Genomic DNA, 8301 nt, shown 5'->3' with positions numbered 1-8301 from the left:
AATATAGCTCTGACAAGCTTCAAACCCGAACAAGCTTCCAATTCACTATAAAACACAAAAAATAACACAGAGTAAACATTTAAGCTTAGTAAGTTCGCATAAGATAGAATATAACTTACCATTTAATCATACATCAGGTAAGTAAACCAATCATATCCCAACACAATTTGGCCAAATGCCTAAGCACATATTCGCCAACCATATTAGCCACGTAAACTCATATATAAGCCAATAAACATGGATGAATATAATAATTGATCAAGTTCCAAATACATGTATCAACGAATTCAAGTTTCCATATACCATGTAACAACATTTCCATATAATTAATGTGTATACTTGTAATAGTTTGTATCGAACTCTTATCATTTCGTATTGGGATATTGCCCGTTGAACCGTTTAGAATACCATTGGATACTCGGGATACCTTACACATAGTGTGCTAGCTCATATAACTGTAATTTGTCAATTCATGTACATGTATGCTCATACGAGCTGTGAATCAGTATGCTCACTCGAGCTGTAGATTAGTATGCTCTCATGAGCTATAAATCGGTATGCTCACACGAGCTGTGGGTTGGAATGTAGCTACATGATGCTGCTCACACGGGTTGTGGGTTAGAATGTAGCTACATAATGCTACTTATATGAGTTGTGGAGTATCCGTAACACATGTAGGACCTCAGCCATCGGTAGGACGTTCAAGAACAATACTCAAATCATGTAAACCCTAATGACATGTCATTTGTATCCTACGGATTCCAAAGGTTCAAAGGGGGTCGGTAATCTTCGTAAGTCATTGGATATGCAATCGATAATTATGTATGACAATTCATAACATATATATTTCAATTAAAAAATATAAAAACGATTTAATTACACGAACGTACCTCGACGAATATACGTAGATACGAAGGCGATTAATCTGAGATTTTTCTTTGCCCCGATCTAACTTCGTCAGAGGTTTGTCTTGATCTATATGGATAAATTTAACTCAATTTAATATATAACTCATTCAATTTAGCCCAAAATCATATTTCAAAAAAATTACTATTTTACCCCTATACTTTTAATTTCTTTGCAATTCAATCCTTTTCTTATAAAAATGGAAATTCATGAAATTCCACCACAACCCACTATGGCCAAATATCAATTAGGTCCCTAGCATGCCTTATATTTCATTAATTTCATAATTTCACAATGTTATATTTTCTATTTTTCAATTTAATCCCTATTTGACAATGTCACAAAAAATTCCTTTACAAAAGTTGTTTATCTAACAACAACCATCCATTTTCTAACATCAAAATTCAAAACTCATTTACATGCATCAATGGTAAAACCTTAATAGTTTAACAGTTTTACAAATCAGTTCCCGAGCTAGCTAGATTAAGCTACAATGATCCCAAAAATATAAAAATTATTAAAAACGAGAGAAAAATCACTTACCTATGAGCAGGATGAAGTTGCCAAAATTAAAAGCTTAGAAATGGCTTCTCCAACCCTAACATTCGGTTGCCATTGATGACAGAAAATGATAACTTAATTTGTTTTATTATAATTGAACTTTATTTACTAATTACTTAATTAACCTTTAAAGACATTAATATTTACACATTTGCGAAGCCATGCTCATCACTAACATGTAAATCGTCTAATTAGCATATAAGGACTCATACTTTAAGGTTCTATAGCTATTTCATACCTTTAGCAACTAGAACTCAACTTTTACATTTTATGCGATTTAGTCCTTTTTATCAAATTAAGCATTTAAACGGTAAAACTTCTTAACAAAATTTTTATACAGTATAACTATCATGATGTAGGAATTAAAATAATAATAAAATAAATTTTTTCACTTTGAATTTGTGGTCTCAAAACCACTGTTCCTGTTTCACTAAAAACAGGCTATTACAACATACATAAACATAAATTCAAATTCGATCTCTTAGCAAAACAACTACAAACGTAAATCTGTTGCAAGTTGAGAATTATAACAAAATCACATAGATACAAATATGTAAAATCCTACCCCTATCCTCTACACACCACCTTAGACCATCCCAACACACCATGTGGGGTATAAAACACCCACCAAGCCTTGCACATATCATAGTGTTCATACGACACTTTTCAGAATAATCGCAGCATTGCTGCCAATATATATTGGCGAAATATTGCCTTTCACAGAATACTTCCTCCTCATAATACATAACCCGCCCCATAGCCAGATACAGACAAAACATCAAATAAAACAAAATAATAGATACCAGAATGTATATCACCTGCATGCTCATATAAAAAATACTAAACATGCTCATACATAACATAACATATCATACATATCATAATACACAACAATCATGTAGATGTTATTTACGTCAATTTAAAACTAACAGAGTGACAGATTTCATGCTTTAAGGCTTATACCACACATACCAACCCTACGAAAGGCCATCAGTTGGTCAGGACGACATGTATGACCCTAGGGAAAAATTTTGAAATTTGGGCCCACACGCTCGTGTGGCCCACACGGCTTGGCATATGGCTGAAAATGGCCTAGCTCGTGTGTCACACACGGCCAGGCACACGGTCGTGTGGCAGTGACAGACCCCAATTTTAGCTTTGATCGATCATCGTTTTTGAGTTTCTCATTACAAACCTAGCTCGATTTTGATGCGAACGCTCCCACGAGATAACCAGAACCTAAAATTCACCAATAAAGCACCCAAAATCAATCTTAATTCCTCAGTTGCTATCGAGTCACCACTTGACTACAACGCAACCATAAACAATTTCAACTAAAAGATTGCACTCATGAACCCAAACATACTTGTAAAACATCAAATCTAAATATAATTGTTTAAAACTCAATTTGAATTAACAATACTCTTTATCTAATCATAAAAAGTTAAAATATTACCTTGATTTGTTGAAAGCGATGATCTACAACTCTAATTTGGGATTTGAACTCAAGAAGCACAATGAAGATTTAAAGGAAGAAAACACATTTTTTGTTTGAAATTTTGGATTGTTTTATTGTTTGGGGAGTTAATAAATCTGAGGGAATGAATCAATTTTTAAAAAATCTCTCTGATTTTAAGTTTTCAGAAAATTTTGATGATTGGGTGTTTTTAAACAAGACGAAGAGGTGAATGGTTTGATGGAGAAGACCAACTTTCAAAAATTGGGCAATTTGCCCTTTTGGTCTCTCCAAATTTTCCTTTCCAATTAGGCCCAAAATCAATTAAAATCCATCCTTTTCAAATTAAACCTCAAAATTAAATTTTGTTTTAAGCTAGTTATTAAAATAAAAATCCAAATATGTAATTTTAATTCCTTAATTACTCACAATCCTAAATTCTGATACTTGACGCACACCTTGTTTAAAAGACCCGATTCTACAAACCCAAAATTACTGAACCCAGTTCTGGGACGTGAAAAACTTAGTCTCATATTCAACAAGAGGTTTATCTCCTTGCTTGAGCTCAATTAAGTCCAACCTCCGAGCCTCGACATACCTTGTACCTACGTATTTATTCTAGAAAGCATCCAAGAAAATATTCCTATGTCAGCCACTCCGCCTGAGTACCTACCAATTCAGCCTGCCACTAGGGGTAAGCCTCATCTCTCAATAGTGGTACACTGCCCCGTAATTTTTGCTTGGTGGTACACTCTAAATCATCCAAGATGTAATACCCCTTACCCTCCACCATTGCCGGAGTCGAGCACGAGATATTACCTGACTTAACTTACTAATTCGGAGCATAAAAATTTGCTTTTAAAATTAATTCGCTCACGTTCAATCAATATGTCCCTAAAAAGGACCCTCGAGACCCTAAAACATGCAACGGAAATAGTTCGGGTCCAAACCAAGAACATTAAAATTTTTTCCGAATACTTAAACAAATCAAAATAATTTATTTAACTACTCACAATAAAACTGTCCACTTGCGTAATAGTCACTAATTTAATTATAACTCGAGTTACGAAACTTGAAATTTAGATTCGTAAATTTTCCCTCAAACTAGACTCATATATCTTCTTATCATAAAATTTCTAGAATTGTTTGAATTAGCCAAATAGTACAGTTTATTCGTTAAAGTATCCCCTATTTCACTGTCTGACAATTCTGACCTCTATTCACTAAAAATCAATTATCTCATTGTACGGGCTTCATATGGTGCTTTTGCTTGTTTCTATTGAAAATGGACTCACTAAAAAATCTATAAATATAAATTATGACTCGTAATTCTTTCTGTACAATTTTTAATTATTTTTTGAATTCAAGACAGGGGATTTCAAAAACCATTCTAAATTATGACCCTATCTCACTAAAATTCAAATATCTCATAATATATAATTCCTTTGCCTACACCGTTTCTTTCATGTGAAAATAGACTCGATAAGATTTAATTCTATATCTTATTAACTCTCTAATTCCATTTCTACTATCCTCAGTGATTTTTCAAAATCACGTCAATGCTATCTAAAAACTGTTCCATTGCAAATTTTTACTCTTTTATAATTTCTTTGTATTAACTATCATTTAGGCATACATAACAACAAAACATGTTCTTAATAGCCATTTCAATAGCTAATCATTATCGAGTATTTACATGCTATTTATTAGCCATATCATAAGGACACATACACAAAATGACTAAGTCCCTATACATGCCTTAACTTAAAATGTTTCGAATCATAAAATACCGAGATGATCTGTTGATACTGTGAAACGTTCTCTGACGTCCTTACGATCCCTGAATTGGCTTGGCGATACTATAAAACGGAAAGAAAATAAAAGGAGTAAGCCTAAAGCTTAGTAAGTTTACAAGCAAATAAATAACAACATTTATCATAAATAATTATACTCATAAATTTTCATCAAGTATCATGTTCTTTACTTTCTTCTTTACTTACTCTCTTACTTGTTTACTTAAATAACTCATGATTATAACTTACTCCTCCCTTGTTGAAATTTCTTTCTCAACTAATAACTAAAATATTCTTAACCCTTATAACTCACCTGAATCTATTTACTATGCTTTTACCTGAACTCTCATGTGACATAGTCTATTTACTAGCCCGTTGAACCACTTGGAATATTAAGGATACTCGGGTCTCCTGTCTGATAATAAAATGCCAAAGCCATGTCCCAGACATGATATGGGATGTTTCCTATACTGTACTGCCAATGTCATATCCCAGATATGGCCTTACATGGGAGTTCTCATATCGGTGCCCATGCCATGTCCCAGACATGGTCTTACAGGGGACCTCTCATCTCGGTGCCAATGCCATGTCCCAGACATGGTCTTACATGGGAGCTCTCATAACCTCAATAATGCCAATGCCATGTCCCAGACATGGTATTACATAGGATATCATCCCCCTAATGTCATGACATTTGTATCCGATACATTCCTAATGTTTCAACGGGACTTTTAACACTGATTCTCTATCATCTCATACTTGAGTCAACATTAAATAATTTCATAAAATAAGTACATAATTACTGGAAAATAACAACATTAATAATAATTATTGAAATATTGCATTTATTTACCATAAACTTACCTCGGTACAAAATACGATCAAATCTAGCAACTTAGTCCTCAATCTTTTTCTTTCCCCGATCTAATTTTGGATTTTGTTCCTCTTGATATATAATAGAAAATTTAGCTTATTTAATACTCACATTCAGCAAAATAGTCCTTGACTCAAAATTTGGAAAAATTATGATTTTGCCCTTAAACTTTTGCATATTTATACTTTTGCCCCAAAGCTCAGAAATTGAACTTTATCCCTTATTCTTATGTTTTATGACATGTTGAACATCTTTCCCTTCGATGGCAACATCAAATTTCCACTCTAACATTTACTTATGAACATTAGGTATTTTTACCGATCGTTTTACTCGTTTTCACTTAAAATCGCTTAGCAAAAGTTGTTTAACATAATTTCAAGCTTTATATTCTACCATAAAACATCAAAATAAACACATTTCACCTATGGGTATTTTTCCAAATATGAACCCTAACATTAATTAATGGTAGAATAAGCTAAATCGAGCTACGAGGACTCCAGAAACGTAAAAAAAACATTAAAAATGGGGCTTGGATGCACTTACCATGAGCTTGAGAAAGTGAAGAAACCCTAGCTATGGAGTCCCTTGAAGTTTCGGCCCCTTTTAGAGAAGATGAGCACATTTTTCCATCTTTTTCCCATTTAATTCTTTTTATTACCAAATGACTAAAATATCTTTCATTAAAACTTTAGTTATTTTTATCTATGCATGCCCATTTTTGTCCATGAAAATCTAATGGTCTGATTACCATTTAAGGACCTCTACTTCAATTATGCACTTTAATTAAATCCTTTATCATCTAAAACTCATATTTACCCACATTTTCAATTAAACCCTAATATGCAATTCAGACATGCAATCGCTGAAATTTCTTATTGGTATTCTAACACATGCATCCAATCAATCGGTAAATCATAAAAATTAATCACAATAAAATTTTCTATCTCGAATTCATGGTTTCACAACACTATTCCATTCAGTCCCTATTTCGGGATGTTACACAAGATCCTTTCTATAGGCTCCAACTAGAATGCTGCCACAATAGGGTTCATCGCAGCATTTCAACTCCATTAGAATGAATCCTCTTAGCTATAGTTCCTCAATTACCTGTTCCATAATAAGCTCTAGCTACTCATTGAAGCACCCTAAGCATGGTCTATGATATAGCATCATCAGTAGGCTCATGATGACTCTCATCGACCATAGGTGCATGTTAAACATGTTCAACCATTGGCTCGGGAGTATGCATTTGCGACACAGACGAATCAACTTGGGCACCTTGACCTTGCTCTCCACAAGCTCTCATACCCTTCTCTTTAAAGTTGTCGTCCCTTATTTTTCCCTCACCATTCCAAATGATTTTTATTCCCAAACCATAATACTTTGATGTCCTATCATTTCCAAGAATTAAACCTCCCTAAAACTCCAAGAAAAAAAATTCAAAAACTCCATAGATTTCATCATCCTATCTAAACGTGGGTTTTTTGAATTTATGTTAAAACTCATTTAGTCTTCCTTCTAAGGTAATGTTTCAAATTCTTATGAGTTTTTCATGATATCTAGTGGTTAAAGTTGAAGTATTAACCATTAAATTGAAAGTTTTTAATAAAAATTGAAAATTTGGACATTAATGGTGGATTTTAGGATTTTGAGTAAAAATATGGTTTCAAAGTGTTGTTCAACTCATTTTTTCATGACAAGAAGGTTTCTAAACTTACCTTGAAGTTTCGTTAATGATTTCTTATGTTTTAATGGATTTTGTGAAAATTGCCAAAAAGATGTCGAAATACGATGAATTAGGTAGTTTTTAGTGGTTTAAGGGTTGAGGATTAGCCGTAGATGACTAATTAGATCAACAAAATTCATTTTAAGTGAAAAGGTTAAGTGTAGACCGAATTATGAGCATTCTAAATTTGTTATGTTAAAGGTTTTGGTTACATGAGAATTTAGAATAGATTGATGTTTTAGCTGGTTTAAGTGATTCCTTGGCTACCATTTAATTGTGAATATTGTATTATTGTTTTGTGTAAAGCCTTGGATTCATTGGAGCCTTCTACAAGTTAAAGGAAAAGCTAGTTTGAGCTTTCAAATTCTTGGTGAAAGCATAGTGGTGAGTGTTTGGGATGGTTGTTTGTAGATATAAGTCCTGTGTTATCCGGGAATTTAGTAGTAGCCTAAACCTCTACTCTAAATTTTTAGTGTAATTTTTGTTGTATCTATATTTTTTTTTGATTTTGTGCTTATGTGATTATGAAATTGTGCATGGTACTGAGAAGCTCAAACATGTAATATGTGAAAAGTGCAAATGTTAAATGACAATGATATTGTTTTGCAAAAGATGCTAACATGCAGTGATAATGCATGGATAATCGATTAGTGATATGTGATTATTTTTCAGATATTTTAGGCTTGTGATCTTGAAACCTTTGGATATAGTTTGCATGCCATAGGATTGTGAGTACTCACCTATATGTACAATGATTTTAGGCCTTGAGTTCTTGGGACATGTTCGAGGGATAAAGGATTGTGAGCTAAGCTCCATTCAATGGGACATGTGAGGGGAAATAAGGAGAGTGTCAACTATATGCTACACTTTTGGGACATGTTTGACTCTATGAATATATGTGGTGTGTCGGAGATCTGAATATCCGATGAGTGGTGATAGAGCTCACTTTATGTTTCGTACCTCAAGTGCCAATTTATCCTTATAT

Source organism: Gossypium hirsutum, chromosome D01 (genome assembly GCF_007990345.1).
Source record: "Gossypium hirsutum isolate 1008001.06 chromosome D01, Gossypium_hirsutum_v2.1, whole genome shotgun sequence".
NCBI classification, from domain to species: Eukaryota; Viridiplantae; Streptophyta; class Magnoliopsida; order Malvales; family Malvaceae; genus Gossypium; species Gossypium hirsutum.
This window is presented reverse-complemented; position numbering follows the sequence as displayed.